Genomic DNA, 8,652 nt, shown 5'->3' on the forward strand with positions numbered 1-8,652 from the left:
AAGGAATAAACAAAGTGAATAAAGAAGAGGATCAAATACCCTATCTAGAGGACAGGAAAGCCAAGGACACTCAATCAGAATGGCAAGAGATAAGATGCCAAGACTAGAAAAATAATTTAAGGAGCGTATAGGACACTATTAAGGGTCCAAATATCCATCTGATTGGCGTAACTGAAGAAAATCAAGATGTTGAACAGCTGTTTGAAGAAATAATGATGGAAAATTTCCCTGATCTGGCGAAGGAGATAGACACAAAACCCTAGGAAGCTCAGAGAATTCCAAAAATCAGGGATCCAAAGAGGCCCGCACCAAGACATATCATAATTAAAATGCCAAAAGTTAAATACGAAGAAAGAATATTAAAAGCAGCAAGAGAAAAACAGATAGTTACTTATAAGGGAAAACCCATAAGACTGGCAGCTGATTTCTCAAAAGAAACTATGCAGGACAGAAGGGTTTGGCAAAAAATATTCGACAGGATGAAGACCCAGGATCTACAACCAAGAATACTTCATCCTGCAAGGGTATCATTTAGAGTTGAAGGACAGATAAAGAGCTTCCCAGACAAAAATAAGCTAAAGGAATTTATCACCACCGAGCCCATATTACAGGAAACGTTGGAGAGACTTCTTTAAGAAGAAAAAACACGTATCAAAAACAGGAATAAAGAATGGTAACAACTACATTCCTATCAATAAGTACCTCAAATGGAAAAGAATTAAGTGCTCCAACTAAAAGAGTGGATGAATGGAAAGGAAAACAAGACCCTACATGTTGCCTATAAGAGACTCACTTCAGATTAAAAGACACAGACTAAAAAGAAGGGGATGGAAAAACATATTGCTTTGATGGACCTAGAAGGTATTTAAGTCAGAAAGAGAAAGATAAACACTATGATTTCACTTACATGCGGAATCTAAGGAATAAAAAGAACAAACTAATCAAAAACAGACTCACAAATATAGTGGACAATTTGGTAATGGACAGAGGGGAGGAAAGTTTGGGGGCCTGGGAGAATGAGGTGAAGGGTTAAAGAAGTACAAATTAGTAGCTGATGGATGGACATGGGAATGGGGAGCACGGCATAGGGAATGCAATTAGAATGAATATGTTGGCAAGGTGAGGGTCAGGGGAGGGAGTGAGCAATTAGGGGGGACCATTTTACGAACTATATAGATGTCTAACCAATGTACTATATACTTGAAACTAATTAAAATAAATTTTATAAATTCTAAAAGAAAAGAAAAAAAAGAACTTTGGCATACAGGAGCTCTGTTGAAATCTTAAGAGCACAAGTTTTTGAGCCTTGGTTCCCTTGTTTTTTAAATAAAGATAGTAATATTTACCAAATTAGCCTTTCTTAAGAATTAAAGGGAGCAATGTATGTGAAATCATTTTATAGCACCTTTATAAGATGTAATGTATGATTACAATTAGTCTACAGAGGACTTAAAAGTTATGTGATGACAGAGATTGCAAACCAATGTTGTTTTGTTGTTTAGTTTTTTGGGAATTTTTATGGGGAGGGCAGTGGTAGGCACATGGTTTTTAAAATAAGAGCACTTCAAATATAAATCTGTTTTCACCTTCTCTTGAATTATAGCAAGGTCTGATCTGCTGGCCCACAAACTCGCATGGCAATAATGAGCTAAGCTAAAGTAGCAGCTGGTTTTTAGAGAGATCATGCACTCACCAATTTGCAATACAACATCCATTCCTTATTGACTTAACCCAGACCACTTCATTTACAGCACTGCCTCCATCATGGGGTTTGGTGACCCCTGTGCTAAGTAGTCACCAACTTAATGATGGTCCTATCTGCCCAGCCATCATCAGACACCATGGCATTCCCGGCCAGATCCTAATTCAGTGATAACCAGCCTAGCAGTTACTGGGAGCGCCCTCCCCAATAGTGGTTGGAGTTTGTAATCTGCCTAAATCTAAGTGGCCAAATATTTCTGGAGATTCACACAATCGTGCTGATTGTACTCACTTCAGATTTCTGACCACAAATCTCAAAAAGACTTGAAACTACCAGAAAATTCTACTGAATTTTCCTAGTAATTTGCTCTCCAGCTTTCTAATAACTTTATATTTATCCTGGTCTTTTTTAAATTGCCAACACTCCCCTAATTGCACCTTATCATCATCCTCACCCATTCCACCGTCTTTCTGTAGCTGAACTCATGTGATTGATTCTCCCCTCTGTTACAGCAGTAGTGTCTCTGCTCCTAAAACCAACACTCCCTCCTCCTGGTAGTACACAATTCCATCCCCTCCAGTGTGCTCAAAGACAGTGTTTCTTTATTTATTCCCTCTCTTTCCTGTATCATCAATCTCTTCCTATTGGATCATTCACATTGATATAATATCATTCTCTTTTAAAAAATAAATAAATAAATAAATAAATAAATAAATAAATAAATAGCTGTCTCATTTGATTCCATGTACTCCCCAGTTATCATCCCATTTCTCTAGTCTATTCAAAACAAAACACTTCCAAAGAAGTTCTTCTGCCTCCTAAACCTCCCATTGTTTCCTCAATGTGCACCAATCAGGAAACACGGCTTTTGTCTCCAACATCCCAATGGAATGGCTTTAATTAACAACTGTCTTTATGATCTCATCTTGTTAATGCTGAATTCCTAGTATTCAACTGACTGGCTTCTCCCTAAGAGTTAACAGAATTGACCACTCCCTCTCTAGGCTTCTCTGCTACTTCATTAATTTGATGTGATGGTCCTCTCATTAATTGGCCACTCTTTCTCACCTCTTTTGCTGGAGTACTGGACCTCTAAATGGTGGAGGGCCCTAAGACTTGGTTCTCAAGCCACTTTTCTAGATATTTTTTAATTTAGTTTTATGGGTTCAGAGATCAGTATATGCTAATGATACTCAAATTTAAATCACCCTCCCCAGATATCTCTCCTGACCTGCAGACTTACATATTCAACTGCCTATTCAACACATCCTTTTGGATGCCCAACAGGTACCGAAAACTTACTGTGGATAAAACAGAAACACTGACTCTCCAACATCAAAATATAGGCACAGACCTAGATCTAGATTCGAATACAGATACAGATACAGATGTAAGTAAAGAAGTATACATAGATAAAGATATATCTACATATATACTCCCACTACCGAGCCTTCCCAATTTATTTATTAAACAAATATTTATTGAGCACCTACCATTTTCCAGAAGTGTTCTAGGTACTTAAGATACAAAACAAGAAGAGCTTGTGCTCTGATAAATGTCACCAACAATCACCCAGTTGATTTGGCCAAAAACAAGGATGCATAATTTCTCTTCTTCTCTCATACTGCACGCTCTTGTCAGCTCTAACCCCCCAAAAGCCCAAATCCAACCAAATCCTACCAACTCCCTTGCCACATCCTAAATCCAAGCCATCAGACTCTGCCATCTGGAGTTCTGTCATAACCAGTTTTCCTGAGTTCACTCTTCCTCTTACTCATCCACTATGCAGAAGCCCCAATGACCTTTCAAAAGCATAAATCGAATCATACTGCTCTCCTTTCTAAGCCCCCACAGGTTTTTCATTACCTCTAAGATAAAATACAAACTCCTGACAATGCCCACAAAGTTCTGTATTATCTGGCCCCTGCTTCCTCAAATGACGCAACTTTGAGAGAGACTGAATAAATTATAACCACACGGTTAGTAAGTTGTAGAGCCAGAAAGTTTGACTCTAAAGTTGATGCTCCTTATGGCTATGCTATACTGTCTCCCTGAGTACCTTTTGCTTATTGGATGACACCCAACCCATGTAAAGACTCCATTATGTATGACTACCTGTCTTGGATAGCCTTCTATTGTGGTGCCCGTTTCTCTCTAGCCCTGAACTACATCCTTTTAGAACACAGCCCTCACTCCCATCTCCAGTTTCAACCAACTCTTTTTTCAAGGCTGCATCTGGCTGTTGTAACTTTCATAGCTAACTCAAATGGACCTGAATCTTAGACTCAGAGACTCAGATGCCAACCCACCTTATACTAATAATCACTTCTTTCTAGAAACTTCAGCTTCTTGTTTTGATGACTGGTTCTTTCTGTATTTGCCATTTGGATCCAAAGAATAAGAATCCAATAGTACACATTTTTCCAGGAGATCAAAACAGAGGTTGCTGACCAGCTATGGATTGGCTCCTGGATCACATGGAAATATGTAGATGCAAGAGAGTCTGGGAAATGTAGTTCCTGAATAGACCACCATTTTTCAGAGTCAATTCTAAATACAAATGAGAAGGATAACCTTTGGTGAAGAGCTGGCCATATCTGCCACACTCTATTGTTAGACATTTAGGTTTTTTCCAGCTTCTATCTTTATAGATTAAAAATAAATTAGAATTCTATGAATATAACACTCTTAATATTTTTATTCGAGGCAGTTTATTTATGCCAAAATAATTTGAGGAATAGACCACAGTTATTATAAACATTATATATCAAATATAAATATTATATTTAATATCTCACCTCAGCAACTGTTAAAAATTGAACATTCCCATTAGTTCATGTCATGACTTAATAACTTCAATCACAATTTGTTTTCCACAGGGTTATTTCTCATTTAACAATCCAGATGTTGCTTTTAAATAAACCAATTTTATTATCAATTAGTAAATGAGAAATGAGAGTTGCCGTTCCGTGGGCCTTAAGATAACAAAACAGTTGAACCACTGATTCTAGTCAGATATATCAATTTGATATTTTTAAAGACTTGCCGAAGAACTGTCACATGATAAATGTTTATTTTAACTTATTTTTATTATGTGATGCATAGTACCTATAGCACTACATAAATACTGTGCTTAAAAGACAAAAAAATCAGTTTACTTTTGTTATTGTTTCTTTTGTCATTTATACCCACATGCTTATAATGGTAGTAGAAGAATCTTAATTATATCACATTTCAATAAATAATTTTAAGACTTTATAATAGTGACCTTTTAATAAGGTAAATATTTGTATTTTTTTATTATTAGTTTCAAGTATACAGTAAATTGGTTAGACATTTACATAGTTTATAAAACAATCCCTCTAATTGCTCCTTCTCTCCTCTGGTTTTCTACCTAGCCAATGTATTAATGCTAACTGCATTCCCTATGCTGTGCTCCCCAACGCTGTGACCATATATCAACTACTGATTTGTACTTCTTTAACCCTTGACCCCATTCTCCCAGCTCCCCAACCCCACATCCCCTCTGTCTGTCACCAAATTTTCCTCTAAATATTTGTATTCTTGAAGGAAGTTTCCTGAATAACGAGACTATTGATCTAACTATAGTAACTCTGATCTTCCACATTGTTTGCTGACTAAAAGTTGTTTTAAGTTGTACGTCATGGAAGAGGTAATATCAGTTCTTAAAAATCACTTTGCTGTTAATTTTGCCTACTTGTCAAAAGAACCAGGTAAAAGCACTTGATCTTTAAATTTGACAATTGCATTTAAATTCATGCAATACTTAACCCAGAAACGATTGCTAGAGTTTCCTTTAGAGAATAGATTATTCTACCTTTTATTCCAAAGAAAGTGAAAATTATTTCTGGATGACTTAACAAATGCAATCAGAATATTTCATGCTGAACTACCTGATTCAGATGCATAACTTATAATCTATATAAAGCTGCATCAATTATCCTTGATATTTGGCCAAATATCTGCTTTTTGTCTTCAGCTTTGGCTTCAGGCTTTGGTAGTTTGAAGAGCCAAATGCCCACCTGAGCATCATTTCAGTTATCCCTGAATTTGTGCCTGGTCAACAATCACAAGATGACACAGGTTAATATAGCTAGTCATCACAACAACATCAGTAATAGCTACAAGGCATGTCATTCTAATTTATCATTATTATTCGTATATTTACTTTCAAATATAGATAAACCTTTTAAATATAAATTAAACTGACAATCTCTTTATATGCTTTATATGTTGAAATTCTATCAAGTTGCTTTAAAAATGTATATTACAGCAAAAATAGAATTCCTCAGTAATTAATGATAATTTAGTAAGCTTTAAATTTTATGTTTAAAAATAATTTTAAATGTTCAAATATCAAACTTGATAAGGAAATTGATTTATAATTCATGTGTTTTTAAAAGTTCGTTAACTAAATAATTTAGTAAGAATGTTACATCTTTTCTGAGCCAATGAATATTCATAAAACTTAAATAATAATGAATGAAGAGTAGATATAAAATATAATCTAGTTGGTACATAAGCATGAATAACATGGGACAAATTTTAAGAAAAATATTTACTTTATACTTTTTAAAACATCATTTAGGTCATGAGTCTTTTAACAAAAAGGGCTTTTTAGAATTCTTCCCAACCTGTAAGAACATAGAGACAAATGAGATTGAAAAATTATTTCTTCTCTTCTACCGGCCTCATTGGGATGTTAGAGACTATTTAATAGTACAAAAAAAGAAATATGCAGGAGCAATCTAGCAGTGGAGAAAGGACGATCTCGTATGTTAACCTCAAATTTAATAATTTTTAATTACTAAAGCTTTTAATAATAAAATTTTAACTGCAAGTACATATATTATAAAATTCCAGAATACTTTTGTATCCCAGAAATTCATTCTGTTTGACTTCAACCAAATATTCTTTCCACACTCAGCTGTTGAACATTGTGGATCTAAACAACTACCTGTGCCAAGTATGTCATCATTCCCCTGAACACACTCTATTTCTGATTTTGAAATTATGGTAACTGTGACCAGAGAGTAAAGGAGAGGCTAAAGCTGAATTGGAAATTTTTCAAGTTCATTTTCATTATCTAGGAAAAATATAATACTGCTATTTGTATACTCTGAAGTTTCAACAGGTGCAGAAATACAACAGATACTTTCTCCCAGAAATTTGTTGGAGATAAGTATGCTTTGATAAGACAAAATGCAATAAATATTTCTTAAACCCTCATGCCTTAAACAAGGGGTTCCCAAACCCCAGGCTGCAGACCAGTACTGACAAGGGGTTCCCAAACCCCAGGCTGCAGACCAGTACTGGTCTGTGTCACACAGCAGGAGGTGAGCAACAAGCAAGCTAAGCACAGCCACTTCCCTGTGTAGCATCACCACCTCAGCTCCACTTCAGATCATCAGGCATTAGATTCTCATAGGAACACCAGTCCCTGGTGCCAAAAATGCTGGGGATCTCTGCCCTAAGCAACTATGAAAACACACAAAATATCTGAAGGAATGGTTTTCAGACATAGGACAACAGGTGGTACAGAACAGTGGTCCCAGAAAGAAGTGAAACATGAGGCGAGTGGAACAACCATCACAGCTCACCCATGGAAACTCGCCTGGGGAGAGTTTCCAAATGGCAGCTCAGGGGCAGGACTTCCAAACAGCCCCAAATTCTCCCTGAGCTGATGGGACAAAGTTTAGAATTCAGAGAGTAATTTACCAGAAAAGAAAGAGCTCCAGAGATCTGCAAAGGGTTCCCCGGAATCTTCAGCTGACTACTGATCAGTGTACATGTGTGAGGAAATTCTCAGAAGCCAAGAAACAATCACTGGGAAGGAGGAGGCAGAACAATTCCCTGAGCTTACACTGGGCCAGAAGTAGATCTTGTGCCTCTCGGCCAGAATGGAAAGTAGATCTTGTGCCTCTCAGCCAGAATGGGCATCAATAGTGGAATCCTCCAACAGGTATTATCCAAGTAGTGGGACAAATTAGCGCTCTACTAAAGACTATTCTGGAACAGGCTAATAAACCTTAAATGCCAGCATCTAAAGAATGCAAATGTTTCTAAGTGATTTAATAGGTTCTCAGAACAAATTCAAAACATATTTAAAGTCATGCAAAAAACTTCAGCTCTCAAATACATAAAATTCACAATGGCTGATATGCAATCGAAATTACCAACTCTTATGCAAAATCACTCAGATCTAATAAAGTGACCATGGATATCATTAGGTCCTAAAGAAAGACTATTCAGAAAATTACTCAAGGAAATAAATTAAATCAGAGATCACATTTGAGGCAAAAGGAAGTCATTGGGAGCAAATTGTTCTTTCTTGGTACTTGTAACCTGGGCAGGAGAGAAAGGAGTAGGAGAGATTTAGCTGTGCCTCAGAAGAAGGGACAGATGACCAATCTTCTCAGGATGAATCATAAAGTTTCCTGGTGGTACTGAATTAAGAAATGATGGCAGTGGTTCCATAGTTAACTGACTGACAATAAACAGGAAGAAACAGAAAAAGAGAAGAAAATGTCAATAAACGCATTGGGAAAACTGATTAATTTGAGGGATTGGAAGTTAAAATTGAGAGCGCTGTTTCTCCCAGCACAGTTTACATAGTCCCCTCAGCATGCCTGCATCTGTTTCTTGGTTCTGCTCCTTTTTTCTTGGTTTTACAGAGAATCTCAAGGGCAGGGAGCTCAGGGTTTCTGTTCCAGGCAGAGACATTCAGTAGCTAATTTAGAAGAAGAGCCTTCGAGAGAGGAGTTAATGGGAAAGGAGTGGAGGAGTCAGGACATAACAGATGCTTCACTCTCGTTACAATTTTCCTCTTACAAATATAGAAATTTCCAGACTCCAGAAGAGAGGACTCTTGCAGTATATCGACAACTCAACAATGTCTTTATGGACTCCCTTGAATAGAATACTTTTAT

This window comes from Pteropus medius, unplaced genomic scaffold, assembly GCF_902729225.1.
Source record: "Pteropus medius unplaced genomic scaffold, Ma_sr-lr_union100, whole genome shotgun sequence".
Classification (NCBI taxonomy): Eukaryota; Metazoa; Chordata; class Mammalia; order Chiroptera; family Pteropodidae; genus Pteropus; species Pteropus medius.